The sequence below is a fragment of the Sebastes fasciatus genome, chromosome 19 (assembly GCF_043250625.1).
Source record: "Sebastes fasciatus isolate fSebFas1 chromosome 19, fSebFas1.pri, whole genome shotgun sequence".
Taxonomy (NCBI): domain Eukaryota; kingdom Metazoa; phylum Chordata; class Actinopteri; order Perciformes; family Sebastidae; genus Sebastes; species Sebastes fasciatus.
The window spans coordinates 20600683-20610086 of record NC_133813.1 but is presented as its reverse complement, the minus strand read 5'-3'; the positions used below and the strand labels follow the sequence as shown (position 1 = coordinate 20610086).

Genomic DNA, 9404 nt, shown 5'->3' with positions numbered 1-9404 from the left:
GTGATTTCGCTCGTTAAAGCAGACATCTCCTTTGTTGATAGATAGAGCGACCGCTCCCCAGTAAGTGATTTCGCTTGTGGGTTAACTTATTTTGTGGCTGCTGTTAAAGGGGAAGTTATTATCTCCCCTGTCTTTTGTATAATAACAGTCCTAGTTCAAAGCTAGTGTCTAGTTACTGAGACAGTTTCCTGTTAAGCAAATTGATGTAATTTTTTTTCTCTCTGTTACTAGAGAGTGCTTTCACTCCGGTGTAACCAATGAGTTGCATAACTAAGTAAACACATTATATAAGTAAGATAAATACATTATTTAATTAAATATAAGAGTATAAAATTAATACTAAGAATTATTATAAATACCAGCAGCACCATGTTAGGTGAGCATGTTTGCCGTGCCTGCATGGCTCCACTGCTAGCTACTGATGGCCATGATGAATGCCCCACATGCCTCGGTGTTGTACACCTGAGGGAGGGGCTGTCCGACAGTCAGTGCATGAATTGTAGTTTTATGCCACGGGAGCTGAAGATAGCTCGATTAGCTGAGCTAGAAGAGCAGCTCGAGTGCCAGTTGCCCCTATCGGGTGTACCTTCAAATACACGGAGTGGGCGGAGACGCGCCCCACCTGAGGGGGCCCCACCTACAAAAAAGGCACGGAAAGTGGACTGTTTGGAAACTAAGGTCGACACGCTAACATCAGAGTTTGCTGAGATTAAAGCGCTGCTCCTTAACCTTCAGCCAGGCAGGGTGAACGCAACCCAGAATGACAGCCCGCAGGCTATGACACCTACCCCACCGGGATGGGATGAGGATGCCCTGTCTACGAGGGCTTCCTGTAGCCAGTTCTGTGAGGACCGGCCTGGACAGGGAGAGCTAGTAGCCTCCTCCCACGCTTCTGACACCTGTTCCCAGCAGTCAGGAAGTGGGTCCAGGGCAGGCTTAGAGTCTGCTCCAGCGACAGTTAAGCCAGTGGTCCGTATGGCTCTGGCACGCTTAGGCTTGGATGAGGCCCCGACTGCGGGCACCTCATCCAGTGCATTTTTTAGGTGGGCCCCGCCCCTGGCGGGTTTCTCCGTTCCACCCTCCCAGCCATACATTGAGGAGCTCCACAAATGCTGGCCAGACCCGAAATCGCTTTCCCACCACACCACTGACGGCAGGGCCTTAGCTTCAATGCAGAACGCTGACACTTACGGACTGGGTAAGATGCCAGCAGTGGAGCCATCTATTGCCGCCCTTATTGTGTCTCCCAATGAGGTCTTGAGGCCTGATGCTCGCTGTCCCAGGCCCCAGTGTCGCATCACAGACGACTTTCTAGTCAAGGCTTATGAAACAGCAGCACGCATGGGCCGTCTTGGAAACTCTCTTTCCCACCTGATACTATCCTTGTCCCAGTCCCTGCAAGCTGCTGGCGTGGATGCTTCCGTCCAGAGCCTCAGTGATGCATCCCTGCAGGCGTTCGGTCTTATCACAAGGGAGCTTGGCAGACTAATGTCGACCCTTACGCTGACTCGCCGGCAGGTATGGCTGGCCCAATCTCCGCTTTCGGAGCCGGGCCGGAGAGCCCTCCGCACTCTCCCCGTGGTTCCGGGGGAGCTGTTTGGCCCAGCAGCACAGCAGGCCTTGGAGCGGGGAATCCAGGCGAACCAGACTCGGCAGCAGTTTGCTAGCTTCCGGGAACCTACGCCTTTATTGCGACAGCGGCCCCCACAGGGTGGTGGTACCAGTCGCCCTCGGCTTCCAGCTCGTCCTGATACGTACCCGAGGACCTCGCAGGCTCCGGCACGGCCGGTGCCTCAAGCGAGAAGGGGTCGGGGGTCAGGGTATCGCCCCCCCAGGTACCCAAAGGGCCAGAGGGGAAGATCCTGATGCCCCGGGGCCGGCAGTCGGACGCTTCTCCCAGCAGCAACTCAGCTGCTGGGAAAGCAGCACTTCAGACCCTTGGGTGGTGGCTACGCTTTCCCAAGGGTACAATCTCCAATTCCGACGCCGGCCCCCAGTTTTCAGTGGGATCAGACTGACCACGGTCAGAGATCCCACAAAGTCCCAGGCACTCAGACAAGAAATATCCACCCTCCTGGGGAAGGGTGCCATCGAAGAGCTGGGGCTAGAGACACAGCAAGGTGGGTTTTACTCAGTTTATTTTCTGATTCCAAAGAGAGAGGGTGGGTTTCGCCCTATACTGGACTTACGAGGGCTGAACACATTTCTGAAGGTGTTGCCCTTCCACATGCTGAGTACAGCAGATGTGCTCCAAAACGTGACACGGCACAGTTGGTTCACATCCATCGATTTGAAGGACGCATACTTTCACGTCCCAATAGCACTACCTCACAGGCAGTACCTGCGCTTCGCATTCGAAGGCAAGGCCTTCCAATTCAAGGTGCTCCCATTTGGTCTTTCCCTTGCCCCACGGGTCTTCACAAGGTGCATGAGGGCGGCACTCGCCCCGATGCAAGCCAGGGGTATGCTTATCCTCCCATACCTGGACGATTGGCTAATTTGTGCTCTGACCAGGGAACAGGCAGAGCGGGACACTGCGTCCCTTCTGCATCACGCGAGGTTGGGCCTTACCATCAACCATGCCAAGAGTTGTCTCATACCCAGCCAAAGGGTAGTGTTCATTGGTTTAACTCTGGACTCCCGCCATATGCTGGCCTTCCCAACACCAAGACGAGTAAACGCCATACTCCAGCTCCTCCTCCGGTTCCGGAAGAACAGGAGGTTGAGGTACAGCCTGTTTCTCAGGCTGTTAGGTATGTTGACGTCAGTAACATCAGTAGTGCCACTGGGCCTCCTGTACTTACGGCCATTCCAAATTTGGATCAATGGTCTCCAATTAGATCCAAAGTCCCACAGATCCAAGAGAGTCAGGGTGTCCAGCCGATGCCTCCTTGCATTGCGGCCATGGAGAGCCGGGGCATATCTGGCCAGGGGCATCTCATTGGGTTCGATTCCCTCATGTCGTGGTGGTGGTGACCGATGCTTCGCCCTCCGGCTGGGGGGCAGTATGGCAGCACAGAGCGATAAGGGGGCTCTGGACAGCACAGGAAGCGGCGGAGCACATAAATGTGCTCGAGCTCCGTGCTATATATTTGGCACTTCGCAAATTCCTACCACATTTGAGAGGCAGGCATGTTGTTGTACGGTCCGACAACAAGTCAGCTGTCTACCATGTAAACCGGCAAGGGGGCACCAGATCAACCCGGTTGCTACAGGTGGCACGGAGACTTCTGGTATGGGCTTTCCCTTGTTTTTCCAGCCTCAGGGCCATGTATCTGCCAGGGCCACAGAATGTGGTGGCAGACTTTCTCTCCCGCCAGAAACCCCCCGCGGGCGAGTGGAGGCTCCACCCAGAGGTGGTAGAGGAGATATGGCGCAAATATGGCGCAGCAGAGGTGGACCTGTTTGCCTCAGAAGCCTCAACGCACTGCCCTCTTTGGTTCTCCCTGACAGAGACAGCAAGCCCGTTGGGACAGGATGCCCTGGCACACCCATGGCCAGATTGCCTCCTCTATGCCTTCCCACCATTCCCACTGATAGCAGTAACGCTACACAGAATACAGCACGGCAACAACAGACTCCTGTTGGTCGCCCCAAACTGGCCGGGGAGACCATGGTTTCCGGGGATGCACAGGCTTCTGGACGGAGTTCCATGGTGCCTGCCCAAGAGGCAAGACTTGCTCTCACAGCTGGGGGGCCGCATCTGGCATCCGAACCCGGATCGCCTACAGCTTTGGGTATGGCCCCTGAGGAGCCGGACCCACTCCTAAGGGTATGTGACCAGGCGGTAATTCAAACCATTTCTGACTCAAGAGCACCCTCCACCAGGGCACTGTATGCCAACAGGTGGAAAATATTCTCAGAGTGGTGTAAAGTTCATGAGGAGGTACCTCAGAGTGCCTCTGTGCCAATAATACTGAGATTTTTGCAGTCTTTGCTGGAGAAGAAACTCTCTCCTTCTACCTTGAAGGTCTATGTAGCTGCTATTTCAGCCGGGCATGTCAGAGTGGATAACCAGACCGTGGGGTCTCACACTCTGATGACCCGATTTCTTAAAGGAGCCCAGCGGCGGAACCCCCCGCAGGCTGTCAAGGTTCCCTCGTGGGAACTGCCTCTGGTGCTAGAAGCCCTTTGTCTCCCCCCCCTTCGAGCCTCTGGAGCAGTCGGGGCTGGAGTGGTCTTCAGTAAAGGTTGCTTTCCTTTTGGCGATGGCATCAGCAAAACGTGTGAGTGAACTTCACGCCTTGTCAGTGAGTGAAACGTGTATTCGCTGGAACTCGGATGGCACAGGGGTAGCACTTTGGCCTAACCCATCATTTTTCCCGAAGAGGTTGGCTCCGGCCCACTCTAATCAGGTCATTGAGCTGGCAGCTTATGACCCTTCATGCCTACAGGGTGAAGATGCTAAGTCAGCAGAACTGCTCTGCCCAGTGAGGGCCTTAAGGCATTATATACAGGTGACTGCGAGCTTTCGCCGCTCTGATAGTCTGTTTGTCTGCTATGGGGGCCATAGGAAAGGGCACACCCTGTCCAAGCAGAGGCTTTCCAGGTGGATTGTTCAGGCCATTGAGGAAGCATACAGGTCAAAAGGACTGCCTTTACCTCTTAATATCAGAGGCCACTCCACCAGGAGTGTCTCCACTTCCTGGGCAGCGCTACGGGGGATCCCCCTAAGTGATATCTGCGCTGCGGCCAGCTGGGCTACTCCATGCACCTTTGCCCGTTTTTACAGGGTCAATGTTGCTGCTCCCCATGCAGTAGCATTGGTGGTCTTTCAGGAATCCACAGGCCGTTCCCGGTGAGGTGGGTTTTCCTCGTGACTACGTTGGTAGTCGTCATCCAGTGTTAAACACTGCCTCTGGCAGTCAGGAAGAACGAAATAGAACGAGAGTTACGTATGTAACTACGGTTCTATGAGTTCTGGATGACTGCCAGAGTTGGCTGTCACTCGGAATCTTGGCGAGAAGATTCTGGAGGGACATCTCTGATGATGACGTGGGCTTATATAAACTACGTCATCCCAGGTCACATGTGACTTTGTTGATATTAAATACTCGACCTGCGCGTGCGCGAGATGGATAACATCCAGTGTTAAACACTGCCTCTGGCAGTCATCCAGAACTCATAGAACCGTAGTTACATACGTAACTCTCGTTCTATGGGTACCCACGAGTCTCCCATTTACAGACATGCCCACTTTATGATAATCACATGCAGTTTGGGGCAATTCATAGTCAAGTCAGCACACTGACACACTGACAGCTGTTGTTGCCTGTTGGGCTTGAGTTTGTTATGATTTGAGCATATGTTTTATAATGAATGCAGTACCTGTGAGGGTTTCTGGACAATATTTTTTCATTGTTTTGTGTTTTTAATTGATTTCCAATAATAAATATGAACATACATTTGCATAAAGCAAGCATATTTGCCCACTCCCATGTTAAGAGTATTAAATACTTGACAAAATCTCCCTTTAAGGTATATTTTGGACAAATAAAAAATGTGTGATTAATTTGCGATTAATCACAATTAGTCATGGACAAACGTGCGATTAATCGCGATTAAATATTTTTAATCAATTCATATTTTTCTACAGTTCCAGATAGATTCAAAAGGACTAATCCGTTTTTAGTTTATAATTCTCATTGCAGATAATTGGGCTTAAGTGCTTCACTTGTGTGTGCTTTACTTCACACATGTTAATCATCCAGGGTGAGTTCTCCTTGTGGAAAACTTGAAAATACTTTTACTGCATCTCAAACATCATTTCTGGACAAATTGCTTAAAGTCTGATTGCCCTATAAGTACAGTGGAAGAGTTGATGAAGTCATGATTTGCTACGCTCACGTGGCTTTATTTTTAGCTTAGCTTAAACTACATTTGAAAGGTCTTGATTGCTGTCATCCAGGGCAATGACTGACAGTTTCTTGAAATATTCAGCAGAGGTAGAGGAGTTGTAAAAGCATCTGTTGGTATGAGTCACTCTGCCCGGACCACAGTTCACACTCAGATAATGAGAATATATTGAGTGTGTGTCTGAACTTGAAAAGCTCCTTGTAAAGTGAACCTGTGAGCCATTCATTATTCATCGTAATCAAGCGTTGCCATGACTCTCTGTCTACTTGGGAGGACCTTACGAGTTTGGCATGACTCCTTGCTTGAGAGTGTCTGTTTCTGCTGCCAAGTGTTTGTGTGATGGCCTGAATAAAGAGGCCTGACTCAGAGATGTGTTTGTTAACAGACTCATGTTGAGAACATCAACTGTGCTACTGCCACCTCAAGGCAAATTCAAAGTCAACGCAAGAGACTCAGAGTGACGGAGGGATGGTGTTTTTGGCAAGCTTTGATAATGTGCTTCACTGAGATTAGTCACAGCAAAGAAATTGGGGGATTTGTCATACTTGATCGGGTAGTAATGATTTTTACTGAAAAATAACACAATACAAGTAATTTCATCAAGTATTGAAATATCAAATATGGCTTATGGAGCTTTAACCATAAGGTATTCCATGTTACAAAAAGGTGAAAATTACACTTTTCCAAGGTGTTAACTTTTACTTAAATGTATTAGACTGTGTTGGATATGAATATAATCACTGCCGTGGATAAACAGTTTGCAGACACTGTGTATAAGGCAAGACTATAAATACTTGGATAACAGTAAATGCCATTTTGATAATTGTAAAGGAGAAATGAGAAACAGCTCCCATGAGAATGCAAAGTGACATTTAGTATTTGTCTCCAGGAAGAAGGTTATGAAAGAGTTTAGTAGGCTGACTTAAATAAAGGCGTTATCCGGTGATTCATTTCCATTAAAGTGTACAGTTTTCTTAGACTTTTGCAGAAATCTCTTCATTATGACACCAAGATTATTCAAATAGACCTTGTAGTTGCAGAAATACACTCTATTCATTTTGGGCATGTCATTTTCGAGCAAGGGCCTGAGCCAAAGGCCAAGGATTCAAGAGGTTGAGCGGTATGCCCTTCCATTACTGGAGCTTCCGTCGCTGCCTGTTTGATAGGAAGCTTTAAAGAGAAGAGCACACACATCTCTGTGTTTTGCTCACAGTGTGTGGCCTGACAAACAGACTCCCAGCTGCTCAAAATAACTTCTATCCACCAATAAAGTTGGCAATGTTCAGCTGATTTGCAGTTGAACAGCTGGTCTTTGTGTACGTTGTTGTTACTGAAGAGATCCAGAGCTTTGTAAAATGTGCAGGGTAAGGAGTTTCATATCAGTGATGTAATTTTGTGCGGCATTAGCAGGCAGCTAAAACACATTATCTACCTCATCTAGGGTTTTTTTTTTTTTTTAAATAGTGTGTAACTTGTGGTGGTTCAGGTTTTTAATATGATGTTACAGTTTCACAACTGAGGATTTAGCTGCGCTCTTTTGTGATCCAATTTCAGGCTTTTCCATTTCCTCTCTGTTTTCAGTGGCTATAAAACCAGTCATCCTTCTCCCCAGCCTTTGGCAGGTGCAGCATATCCCCCAGTTCCCATTTATAATCAGTGTCTGGTCTCACTTTTCCCTCCCGAAACACAATGAAGCGCGTCTCTATATTTCTCACTCTGATCTCAGTGCCCTAATTTCCCCTCTTCCTTCTCTGTTGTTTCTCTCTCACTCTGACTCCGAAGCAGCAGGGTGGCACTTTTTAGCTCGCTCACCGGGATGTCTTTCATGTGCCTTATCAGACGCCTTCAGGAATTCAACCAACCCAGCATCGTTTACACAGTGAGAACGAGCCAGTTTAGAGTTTAATTGACTGAGAACACGTGTGAGTCTCCAGAGTAAAACACGATTTACGACTGCTCCGGTCATCCTCAATGTTGATTCCTTAAGAAAAATCTAATTTTATGAAAGTGAACGGTTTTAAAACCTACAACTTATTGTAGACAGAGAATTGAGAGAAAGTGGAAGGATTTTTTTTCTTCCTTTGACCTGCACAAATAAAGATATTAGCAAGTTGCTTTTTCATGTTTTTAGCCATGCTAGCAATATCTCAACAACTATTGGATGGATTACCGTGAAACTTTGTTTCATTCATGGTCCCTTGAGGACAAACCCTATTGACCTAAGTGATCCCCTGACTTTTCTGGCGCTCCCTTGACACTGACAATTTTGTTTTTAGAGAAATATTTCAATAACCACGATAACCACTAGATGAATTGCCATTAAATCTGGTACAGACAGTCATGGCACACAGAGCATGAATCATAAAGACTTTGGTGATCCCCTTACATTTGACATTTGCAGTTTTGAGTGAGATTTCTCAACAAATATTGGATGGATTGCCATGAAATTTGGTACAACTTAAAGTCCTGTATGTCAGGACTTTATCATTGTCAAATCTGTCCGTTATTATTGAAACTGTTTCGGTCCCTGGAAAGATCTTAATCACTCAGAAGTGTCACTTAATTGTTTTACATGTTTTGACTTCTAGTCAGAAAAGGTCAATAATGATACCTCTGAGGATGATTACTCATTATTCCAATGAGCTTGTGCAGTGCAGTGGCATTTGTGCAGCATCAGCCATTTTCATTTGAATATGGATTACTTTTGTGTATAAATGATGATATGTAAAGATTGCTCACAATGCCTCTGTTTTCATGCAGTGTCAGCCACTTCTGCTTGTGTCAAGCTGTAAATAGAGCCTCTCTGGCAGTTGCAAGGGCTTTCATCTCCTGCAGGAAACGGTCCTCGTGACAGGTTTTTAGAAGTTTCAGTCCGTCTAGAGTGTGTTGTCATCTGAAGCCACCGCCTCCCACTGACAATGCAGGACAGCCGTCACCAGCTCCTTCCTGGAGGTCAGCTGTGTGACATCTGGCAGGATAGTCTGCCTGACACAGAGTGATACCGCAGGAGGTTTCTGTTTTTAGGTTGGTGTAAGCCTCATTAGAATCAGGCTTCTGTATTCAGCTATCACAAACCACAGATAAGAGAGGACATGCCAGATTGCATCACTCTGGAAAAATCCACGAAAGGTTTCCAGCTAGTGATGACATGTGCAGGATTATCAGAAGAATTCATGTACCTTAAAGGTACATTGTGTATGGCAGCATCTAGTGGTGTGGTTGCAGATTGCAACCAACTGAGTACCGTTGTAACGCCGTTCACCTCGCTCAGAGGCCATCCTTACAACAATAACACAACTTCAGGAGCAACGGAAGTCAGACGGTGGCTGGCGGTACCACGGTTTTGCACTCTGCGGCGCGTTACTGCAGTTTCACAGGTGTGTCGGAGAACTACGGTGGCCTTCAGGTGTCATAAAAACACAAAAGGCTCTCTTTAGAGCTAGTGTTTGTTTTGTCCGTTCTGGGCTACTGTAGAAACATGACGGAGCAACATGGCGGACTCCGTGGAGAGGACTCACTCCCTATGTAGATATGAAGGGCTCATTCTA

The 9404-nt window shown here is 48.0% G+C and overlaps 1 pseudogene; it reads left to right on the top strand.

Annotated features, from left to right (window-relative positions):
- Positions 1-399: 399 nt before the first annotated feature.
- LOC141757844 (uncharacterized) lies at positions 400-4747 on the top strand (annotated as a pseudogene).
- Positions 4748-9404: the final 4657 nt, after the last annotated feature.